Below are 12,144 nucleotides of genomic sequence, written 5' to 3' on the forward strand. Positions count from 1 at the left end.
CCTCAAATGTTAGTGATTGACAAACAAAAAATCCTTTAGGTTTCCATACGTTTTACTTAGGAATTTTCGTGTTTTCATTGAAACTAAAATTTCAACAGCTATTTTTCGTTTCTAAAAAATAACCATCACATATTCAGAAAGTCGGTTTTCCAAACTTTAAAAATTCCCGCGACAAAATTATTATTCTTAGAAACTTTTTTATTTTTTATTGAAAATATTCCAAATATCAAATCACTGTATCTAATCGCCTAATTGAGATAATCAAAATTTGTTGCAGAAATTTTTGGTGTTTGAAAAGTGAACTTTCCGAATATGTGATGGTTATGTTTGAGAAACGAAAATTAGGTGAAATTTTAGTTTGAATGAAAAATCGAAAATTCCTATGTATAATGTATGGAAGCCGAAAAAAAAATAGCGACCCCTTACAGTTAAGCTACAGCGCCTGGCTTTAGGGGAGATTTTTTGTATGTCAATCAATAACATTTGAAAGGGTAAGAGTTCAAAAAAAAAAAACATTTTTTGAAGCAGCCTAATATATATATATATATCACAAGCGGCGAAGATGTAATAACTCAGAAAATTGTGTCAATATTATTGATTGAATAAGCGCTATTTACCGCGAAGTCAAACAACTTCCACTTTCACTTCCACTGCCAGAAGTGGATGAGGGAAAGAGACTTAATGTCGTGGCAGTGTGTATATTTCAATAGTTCATGTGAGATTTATAATTCTATGTACACTTATTTTAAAATGGGTCATTAGAATTGTACAAACATAACATATATGATAAAACTTTGTGTAGATTATTGCCAGTAAAATTACATGCCCTAAAAGGAAAAGATTTGCAAATATCGCACAGGCATTCCATTTAATCACATAGAATATTTTGCATATTAAAACTATAATCGTTGTAATTTTCGAAATTTCCAAATTGCAATTTGTAAGATTTCAACAATAAAGTCAACTTACCTCCTAATATGCTTCTATTATTATTGTTCGACAACAGGCTACTAAATTGATCTTTACGAAAGAATATCGTCTGGATACCACAGACAGCTGTGTATAATAACTTATCTTATTACAGTAGGTTGAAGTTTCAAAATCAGAAATTTTATGATTTGATTTATTCAAAAAACTTGTGCACTTTACTTTTAACTTTTTTACGGACGTTGCTAACTGAATAATTTACCAAATTTGGTATTTAAAACAATTGTTGCTCTTTAAAAACACTTCACTAATTTTGTAAGAAACGCAGATTTTTATTTTACACTTTTTTGTTGTGAAATATATTTTAAGAATTACAAATAAATTTTAATATTCTTTAAAATAACACACAGAAATTCTGCTATACATAAATACATAACTATTTTAAACTCTAATGAACGTAATTTTTTCCATTTGTTTTATTTCAGGAATCTTTCAAAAAATTGAGTAATTCTGCTAAATACTTATGTTATAACAGTGCGTCCCAAAGCAAAAACTCAGGGTTGTTAGCTGCGTTTTCAAGTAGACTGGGTTTTGTTGCCTTCCAATAGGAATATTAGATAATCCTTGGTCGAACTCATTAACTCTTTGCTTTGTTAAGCAACGTTTAATATTTTCTAAAATATCCGAGACAAGTAAAGTAACGCCAAATTTCAGTAAAATTTTATAAAAGCACGGGAGTTCCAACTGAGTTTCTAAGCGTATCTTTACATCTAGAACAATCAAGACATGATTAATGAGTAGACAGGAATTCGTTAGTTGTAACGGGCATGCGATTCAAAAAGTGTGAAGTCTGATAGTTGTTCGATTAAGTATTCAATCCAATAGCAAATACTAGTTTGATGTTTTGATATTTTACTGATTTTTAGCATGACGGGAACTAATAGCTCATTCTTAACTGTTTTTAATATTATATTACGGTTTTATTTACCGCAATCTCTCGTTGACTGTGTTGAATAATTTTAGGTAAAAATATGCCATTATTTTAAATATGTATGTGCTACTAATAGTTATAAATTTTATGAAGAAAAATTTAGACCTCTTAAGTGAATTCCAAACCACAATCATAGATATATAAAATTCAGGCTTCCTTATACCTACTCTTTCTTTGAGCTCTGATGTTAAGAGATTTGGTAGCCATTCACTACTTGCGTTGCAAACAAAGTTTTGTTTTATTCAACTTCACCCAAGTCTGACCAGAAATCATAACAATAATACGTCCTGCTATTTTCGAATTTTTCTCTTCACCTCAAGATGTTTTTAATACTGAAAAACAACAACTGAAAATGTGGAACTTGGCAGTTTAGCATTAGGTAAAAATTATATGTGCATTTGAACCGATTAATCGTTAGGTAAAAAACCTAGGTCTCTAGTATCAGTAGAGATCTATCACATAATATGAGAATATGTTATCTGTGAAATATTTACCTTTTTTCCTATTAAAATATTTATGTTTGACACGTGATTTCCACATAACACACAAATCTTTCAAAAACTTCACTCCACACACTTCACTGATATTTTAACTGAATATCTAGAGTACATGAATTCACTTGTCTCTCAGTACTGACGACCTTAAGGTGCAATAAGTGGGATGGTGTATTAAATTAAAAATAAAATTAATTAAACTTAAACTTTTCTTAGAGTATGAACACGAATTTTTGATTTTTTTTTTTCAACTGTAAATTAATTGTTTTTCAACAACCCAAACGAACGCTGATGTATGGATTTTACTTTCCGTCGAGCTTGTCATGAATGGGGGTGAGACAAACAGTACGTTGTATCTTCTAGGACATCTCAATACATAAGTTCTATTAACTTTTGGAAACACATCGGTGGTATTGTTAAATTTTTGCACCATGCGCCTACAAACCCTGATGTACCGTTATATCCGCTGACATACATGTATTTAGAGTACAGTATATGTACGGAGCTAATTGATATGTTAATTTGGGAAAGTTTCGTCGAGCAAACACGGGAGTGCATCGGATGCGGACGTCACTAACACACGAACAGAAGTGGCTGTTTACGATGGCCGCTGAAGTGGAAGCTGAGTGAGTGTGACTGGACACTTTCAGAGATAATCATATTATGCGAAGCACTTTTAGCTTTGAACTTGAACTGTGTTCGTGCTACGAAAACAGCACACAGCGCTCTCGGCAACTAAAACCACTTCGCTTTAAGAACGACGACAACTCGAATAAAGCGAACTAACCGCACACATAAAATATTTTAACACTTGGGCACTCACATATACAAATACCTTTCGGCCGGAAAATTCTGGGTCGACAAGCTCGTTCCTACTCATTTGATGCTCAGCGATATTCACATGCACTGCAACACGGTTATAATATACAATATATACAAAAAAAATGCATACACTGGTGCAATTCACGGCAAAAACATCACAAATGATTAACCGTATCCTGCCAACTATGAACAACGTATCCTTCGAGAAGCCGAAACAGAACTGAAGCGGCAGTTTATAAGCTTGCCATCCGATGAGTCCGCATTCGTTTTCACCATCTTCAACAGAATTGTCTCATTAGTGCTATGTTGAGTGTGCGCTTTGCAAACTTTTTGATTTCGCGTCGAGAGATGAGAGTATAAAATGCCATTTGGTAAAATGTGATGGTTGCCGACAATATTTTGTTTACGCTTCCTGTCGTTGAAAAGCTGAATCCACCGTTAGTGGAGAATTAATCCGCCGTAGCGAAGCATCAGACTTGGAAAAGGTCCAATGGAACGATGTTCCGAATTAAGATGCGGTACTTTTGCGGAAAGTACTCGAAATTATTATTTTATTAAAATTCTTAAAGAATAATGCAATTAAGTACCAAACTCTCTGGCAAGTGTAATTATGTTAACAAATGGACAGGTGTGTGTCTATAAACGTATATGATAAGCAGAGATTTAAAATGAAAATATCTTTTTAGGTCATATAATATTTTTACATACTTATATTTAAATGCTGCTGGTCACAAATTGAATTTTGAATTCTTTGGATAGTAACTAAATTCATCTTTTTATGACAGATGCTAATTTTTAGTTTTCGTACAATATATGTAGTAAATATTAAAAATAATTTTCTAAATAGGATATCTTGCTAAATTCAACACTTTTGATGAAAAGTTCGTTTCTCAGTTGAAAGCTAAAAGCAATTAGAAATTAAGAGTTCGCCAATAAATGATCACTTTTTCAGATAGCTTCAATGCAATCCTTACTTATGGCAGTTTCCCTTTATCTGATCTGCACTTCAAATTTGTCATTTGTCAGGTAAAAGTGCTACAGTTCTTCTCTCTAATACAATTTCAAAGACTATATTAAACTTAACCAGTGAATTTCTTATAGCAACCAACGGTCTAGCCACATTGTTTGGCATAAACAACGGTCAAGTCGAATTAAGATTATTTAATGCGAAAAAAAAACTTTTATTTCAACACCATAGTTATAGTATAATATGCAAACTGATCGATCAAAATAAACTTTTTTAAGCAAAAACTACCATTTATTTACCAAAGGATGAATGCTTCCACTTTGGTGCTAAATTTAGGGGTCCTTCATACCAAATTTAATTTTGTATAAGCAAAAAACAACCGAAATGGGTAGGAAATAGAAAAATAGTAAATAAGGTAGAGTTGCGCACTGCAAACAATGAGTTCGAACACAATACACAGTTCCAACCGCAACAGGGGATAGGTAAATACAGAAGGTGCGCAAGATAGCTTGTGTGGCTTGCGATGGTATGAACGTTAGTATGTTAGTATGTATAGAAGAATTTGGGACTCATCAAATAAATCATGAAGGAAAAGGTAAAATTGAAAGCGGAATTGACACCCATTATTCGTAGAAGGAAATAAGTTTATGCAACATTGTATGGAATTGACGGCCTACAGGTCTCTTGGGAGGACATGTCAAAAACAGAACGTTACAAAATAAAACAAGAGTGAATATTTCAAGTAACACCTACAAACAAAAAACTTTCTTATAGACGTACGTATACGTACTTCCATACAGAGAGAGCATTTCCCTGTAGGGAAATGACCAAGTGACAAACTACATTATGCCTGATTCAGATAACTGCTAGTCTTGTACTAGTTAAATTGTACAAAAAATTACTCCAATTATGACCCAAAACTTCTTATATAAAAAGTTAGAAGTGAAAATAAAGCCGTAAATATAAAAAAAAGTTTCCTTGTCAATAACAGTCAGTTCGGCAGACTCAGGTTTGCAAAAATAGTAGCATCTGTGGGCTAAAATTTAATGCAGACCCCTCCTCTAATTGATTTGATGTACATACATAACTTCCAAATCACTACAGTTATATCAACCAAATTTTTTGAGGACAAATTGTCACAGTACATCAAGTGCGAAAATGGATGCAATCGGATGATAACTAGTCCGACTTCCCATCACAATTTTTAATTCTATATTTTTTTATTCATTCTTTTATTTTCCAGTATGTAATCCAAATACCGATAAAGTTATCTGTATAAAACTATCCCCGGATAGTTAGTCTCCTCTATAAACTGTCGTAATATTACCATAACAGCTTAAGTCCAAAGATACCGTGATAGTACCGTACTGTAAAGCATTCCCTCTTTAGTACAATATGTTTTTATGTTTTTAAAATGTACAACACTAATTCTCTTCGAGTCATTAAAAATATGCTTTTGAGCTGCATCGAAATGTGTACGCTTTATTGATATTCTTAGGGCTTGCTTGGTCCATAGATCTTAATGCTATTTGTACTAACGATTATATTTATTTATTACTACTTAATAGTTGGTTTACATAGATAATTATTAGATTTCGTTTGCTCTAATATAAAATATTTTTTTTTTGTGTTCATGATTTTGTTCATCTCTCGAAAACTTGGCACACTAACCCGGAAACCACTCTTGCTCCTGCACAACAACTTTGCTAAAGATTGTCTAAATTATCTACATTCTATAAAGGACATGCAGACAATTATTAATTTTTATTTATGTAGACAAATTAACAAAAATACATAACATTAGATATTTAGCTAAGGCTTTTTTATTTTCCACTATAATAAATTACTATAGCTGATTTGCCCCTTTTCTCCTATGACAAATTTGTCATGAGATAGCTTCTAAGACAACGGTGCAACCTTCGAATAATCATTCATATCATGTCACTATAACGATTAACTACCATACAATCGATCAATTTTTTGTTCTTGTAAGGAATATATTGCATTTTTGAAAGATATTACTTTTATACTCTTGGAACATGTAAATTAAACCATCAGTTTTTGGTTTTGATTTTTAAAAAGGATAGCGGACTCGCGTCCGCGTCTTTATTATAAAAATGCTGTCTTAAGACTGAATACAATTTTTACCTTAAGTCTAAATTAAACCTACGCTTGTACCGGGTCACGTTCCCTATAGTCAGCAGTTAATCGGATGCGCATGTGAAGCCGCTAATATTGCTGATGCGACGTCAGCTATTGCTGGGTTTCGAGTTTCGTACTGAGTTACTGACCGATGGTGGGAATTGTCTGAAGTGCTGTGTTAACTCCTTAAATCTGATCGTCCTCGATCATCAATAGAAAGGTAGATCGTGAAACTTTATATAATTTGGAATGTTATGAGTTTCTTCTGGGAGGGTAACTATTTGACTCGTGTTAGGTCTTATTGTCTCCTTTTCTATATATTTTATTTCAATCTTCTTTTTCCGTAATAAGATAAAAATTATTATGGTGGTAGTTAAAGCTACCGATGTCAGGCTGTCAATAGATAGTGTAGCTTTCTTAAAAGAATTTATCCGCTTGATGTTGGTGAGGTGTAATTCTTTTAAAGCTCCCAATGATAGCAATTCAATACGTTCTTTTTCTATTGGGGCTGGTTGCAAAATTGCGGGAATGGCTTCAATTGTTTTTGCTTCGATATTGCTAAATATTTGATTGTTGATTTTGATTGTTGAGTTGTAAAATATTATGACATGTGTTCCATTTATTTCTTCTATTTTTCCATTAAATTTATTCAGCAATATTATTCCAGTTTTTGTTTCTTCGATTGTGGGCACGTGATTCCCTTTTGTTATGGTACATGTGGAATTTAAGCTATTTACTATTCTACTTATACAATCGTCTTTACTTAGATCTATTAGATTAATTTCTTTACAAATTGCTATTTCGTTAAAATTTTTACATTCATTTTTAATTCCGTATATTTTATTTTTTCCTTTAAGAATTTCTTTATAGTCCGTTTTAATTACATAATTATTTTCTTTCTTTACAGGTCTTATAATTATATTTTTTAATGTTTCTTAAAAAGTTAACGGAATTTTTATCATATATAAAATCGTCATATCTTTGCTTAGTACATTTATCTTTGAGAATTTCAGTGCCTCTTCGGCAGTTTTAAAAGGTATTTGTTCCTCCTTTAGTTTATTAATAGGAAATTTAACTTCATCAATGCTTAAAAGTATTGAGTTTATTATATTTTGTTTTGCCCATTGGATGGCATATTTTATATTTATTAATTCTTCTTTGATCAATCTTATTCTGTTTTGCAAATTTATCATAATTTCTGTTATAATGTCTTCATCCTTTTTTATGGTATTTAACATTTTATTGATAATATTTATTATATTATTTATACGTTTTTCAAATAAATTATAAATAATTATTTGATTATTATTATATTGTTTCAGATTATTCAAATTGTCATTTATAATATTAAGATCATTATGATCAGGAGATCCGGCGATGTATTTCCATGCCGTTCCTAATATGTCAATTGATCTCCTCTTCTTTTTGTTTTCTACCGATTAAGGGTGTTGAGGATTTCAAAAGTTTGGGTAGTTTCATGTTTGAGGATAGGATAAAGGAAGTTATCTTTAGGGTTTAAAGGAATTTCTGAGAAGGTGTCATATGTTCTGTCCTTACGTCCCTACTGTTTACTGTAGGAGAAAGCTTCTGTTTTATTCTTATTTCTTTACCGTTACCGAATTTAATTATGTCATCGCGAATGTTTATAGTTGCATTGAGGCGTTTGAGGCTATCGTTTCTGATAATACCATCAAAAGGATAAAAAATTTCAAATTCGAGTTATCTTTTTCAGCTAGATTAATTATTGTATGATGGGTAATTTGAATCTTTTCTGCTATGGAATTTGCAAAAAAAACTTCTTCATTAGGAATTGGTTTTGCTACGAGTCGTGGTTGTATGTATGTAATTTTTGCTTGATCCTGTATTTATAAGTATTTTTAAAAATTTTCCGTTCTTCGTTCTAAATTCTATATAAGACAACGAAGAACTTTTCCTCCTAATAAATTAATATATATGTAGTCAGGTTGGCTATTCTCTTGAACTAGTTGTTCGATTTGTTCGTTGTTTAACATTGCTTCGTATTCTTCCTTTGTCGATGTCAGTATTTGTTCGTCATGGTGGTTATATAGATCTTCTCTACCGGTTTCTATATGGAAGTTCCTTTGTTATTTGAAAGGCACTTGTGGAGGGCAATTTGACGGTCATTTCCAAGCTTGGTTATTGGGTGCATTTCTATTCATATAGTTAACCGCTTTTGTATGTAGGGAATGGTCTACATCCATTGGCTCTGGACGCCGAAGTCTGAAAGGACGTGGGGGTTGTTGCCGTTGCTGAGGCACGTAGTTCGGTTTAGATAAATATGGCTTAGGAATGTAAGCCAATTATGGSTAGAATTCGTTGGTGGCCTTTTTAGGCGGAAGAGGTGGGCGAAAGTCCTGAGCTTTTCTAACGTGRGARTTATTATTGATCGCGTAATGCGAACGAAATTTCTGGTTTTCTAATTTAAGGCATAAGTAAAGAGCTTGAGGGAGGTCTACGGGTTCTCTCATCCCAAGGAGCCTTGGCAAATCGCCATTCAGTCCTCGAATAAAAGTGTCAAGGGCTTTGTCAAGAATAGTTTGTGTGAGTAAATGCACGGATTCAGCACCGATTTCCATGCACCCAAGTTTATTAAGAATGAGAGATAGGTGCGAATATACCCTTTGGTAAAATTCCTGAATAGTATAGTTACCTTGAATTAATGACGTCATTTGGTACTCTAAGGTACCTACGTCCCTTTTATCGGCGTAATGGAGAGTAAGGCATTTTGAAATAGCCTTCCATTCTAAAGGTGTGTTATATGATTCGAGGGCAATGTAGGCGTTTCCCACGATTTTGCTTCTTACTACGTTAAGGATACCGTAGTATTTGGCGATCCTCTTTGAGGTTCGTATATTTCCAAAATTCYGTCCACKCTTTTCTTCCATGAACTGAATTCTCCTGGATTCCCAGAGAATTCACGAAGACATCTTACCACGTCAGGGATTTTGTCTAAGTCGTTGATGTTGTTTGTCAGTGTAGGATCTATAGTCACATCAGTTAAGTTTGCGAAGTTTGCGTTTGGATTAAGCGCAGCTTGGACTATGTTTCGTCCTTCTTGTCTTAAAATGTTTGTGACCACACCACTTATAATATTGGTTAATTGTTCCAGATTCACTTCGCCAGAATTTGGAACAGGATGGGATTAGCACAGCAGGTCGTATGGGATTGGTTGGCATAATTTTATTGGATATTTTGAGGATATTATTGTTTTTAGTTATATGCCCTTATCCTATGGAAAGTCCCTTTGGTGGTGAATCGCAGAGTTGGACTGTAGTTATTAAGAACCGGAGGGTCCCCCGTTGGGTGGTGTATCTCGGCTCTTTCGTTCTTTTAATTTATTGGCTGTACAAGCCGTTCTTATTTTGTTTATAGGTTATAATTCTCTGGAGGGTCTGGTCAACTCCTGAGTTGGCTACAGAATCGCAGAAGATTTAATTTTTATAAGCTGGAGAGTGCCCGTTAGGTGGTGAATCGCAGCTTTTATATTTATTATTTTATTTGCTGTACAAGCCTGTTGTTATTCAACGTATTATTTGGGGTTAGTTAACATATAAATTTCAAACTTAAGCTTAATTACTTGTAATTTGGCAAATGTTTTTTTTTTATTAATGTTTTTAAATTATTCTTAAATTATCTTGTTTTTTAATTATCACTTTCCACTTTTTTCAAACGCTTTATAAATTTCTTAATCTGAATTAATGTTTTAATTTATTCTTAAAAAAATTATCTCTGGTTTCTTAATTATCTCTTTCCACTTTTTTTCCAAATGCTTTATAAATTTTTTAATTTTTTAATTAATTAATTTAATATTTCTTAATCTATATGCTTACTTATATCTAGCCTCCTGGCGCAAGTCGTCGGTGTCGTCCCGTTTGCTATCCTACTAGGGTCCCTCGTTGCGCACGTGGTGGAGGGTGCGTTTCCTTCCTATCGGATCCTAACGCTTTCAGTCCGGTGTAAGGGGACAGCTCTCAACAGGATACCTTTGGTCCTTCGACGTTATTATCCTTTGGGGCTCCGGTCGCCGCTTTTGTGTATTACTCGGTATTGTAAGTTTTATTCACTCGCGTAGCCTTACTTTTTAGTTTCAGGCTTTCACTACCTTCGCGCGTTGAAGCTGTCCCTGCTCGAACGCCAATTAAACCATTAGTTTTTGGTTTTGATTTTTCAAAAGGATAGCGGACTCGCTTCTGCGTCTTTATTATAAAAATGCTGTCTTAAGACTGAATACAATTTTTACCTTAAGTCTAAATTAAACCTACGCTTGTACCGGGTCCCTATAGTCAGCAGTTAATCAGATGCGCGTGTGAAGCCGCTAATATTGCTGATGCGACGTCAGCTATTGCTGGGTTTCGTGTTTCGTACTGAGTTGCTGACCGATGGTGGGAATTGTCTGAAGTGCTGTGTTAACTTGTACAAGTATAGTAGTTTTGCTCGTCTAAAAGACGTATGTACTTAAATAAAAGTGGCCATACACGACAGACGTGTGCATTCGATCTGTATGAATCGTTTCACCATACACGACATACAAATCCATTTTGCGTTTGTTCTTCCAATGTACAACAAGCAAGCGGAAAATTGTTTGTCCACGATCTTTCCTATTCGACCAGTCGAGAAAAATGAGATTTTGTGTGCACACAGCGCCATACAAGACATATGTACATATGTGAACACCGATCGTATAAAATCAAACATTTTCGCGAGCATGAATTGGTATGCGGACAAGCCCATACACGAGTAAATCGCAATCGAACACATACCGATCGAAAACACATGTATGGCGGGTATGGCCACGGATTAAGGCCTAACTATTTGCACATTAAGCCAGCGTAAGCAACTGTCCAAATACACACAAATTGTATGTTGCAACTATAATGTACTTTACATCAAATTTCTTTAAGTTTTTTCAAACGTCATTTGCTTAAGGAAAATGCGAAACTGGTCGCATCTTCCGTAAGGAATCAGCTGTTTTCGCTGTCTGTCAACAGATACATCATTTTGAATTTTAAGATGGAGGACAACGAAGGCTTTATACAAAGTTTAGTCGAAAATATTGAAATAATAAATGTTTTTACGGCCTTTTATTTCAATCGCGTATATATAAAAAAATCTATGTGTCCATGTGGTCCCCTTCATTTCTAGGAATCGTACAAAAACAATCCTACTTCCTCTTCCTGTTTATTTCCCTCACTGACCGAACTATTTTTTTTAATTTTCTATTAATTTTAACAAAATCCAAACGAAATATAAAATCAAAACACTAATTGTTTATTGGCCATTTTCTCTTCTGCATGTAAGTACATTATAGTCATTCAAAAGTCTACTCTCCGTTCCTTATGCATTTGGCAGTCTTTTCGTTAATTTTTTGACAGTAACATACGGCTGCATATGCATACTATAATTAGGCCTTTAGTCAAAAACGACTCTGACTAATAAGACACAAAAATGTCTTGTGCTCTAACCCACACCAAGTGAAACACAGTGCGACATTTTGTCTCCCTTGGTGTGCATTGAAATAAAACGAAACAAGTAAGGAAGGGCTAAGTTCGGGTGTCACCGAACATTTTATACTCTCGCATGATAAAGTGATAATCGAGATTTCAGGCGTGGTTGTGAACCGATTTCATCGATATTTGGTACATCTCAATTTCATTGAAATCGGTCGAGTACTTCCTGAGATATGGTTTTTGGTCCATAAGTGGGCGACGCCACGCCCATTTTAAGTTTTTAACAAAAGCCTGGATGTAGCTTCCTTCTAACATTTCTTCCTTAAAATTTAG

At 33.8% G+C, this 12,144-nt stretch overlaps 1 protein-coding gene across 1 annotated transcript in view; it reads right to left on the reverse strand.

Annotated features, from left to right (window-relative positions):
* Nucleotides 1-3,317, reverse strand: part of LOC108968937 — an 80,166-nt gene extending 76,849 nt beyond the window's left edge. The window contains exon 1 of the mRNA XM_018933300.1: nt 3,236-3,317. The gene's annotated coding sequence lies outside the window, so the exon portion shown is untranslated. The remainder of the gene's footprint in view (nt 1-3,235) is intronic.
* Nucleotides 3,318-12,144: the final 8,827 nt, after the last annotated feature.

The sequence above is a fragment of the Bactrocera latifrons genome, unplaced genomic scaffold (genome assembly GCF_001853355.1).
Source record: "Bactrocera latifrons isolate USDA-ARS-PBARC rearing strain unplaced genomic scaffold, ASM185335v1 scaffold_234, whole genome shotgun sequence".
Taxonomy (NCBI): domain Eukaryota; kingdom Metazoa; phylum Arthropoda; class Insecta; order Diptera; family Tephritidae; genus Bactrocera; species Bactrocera latifrons.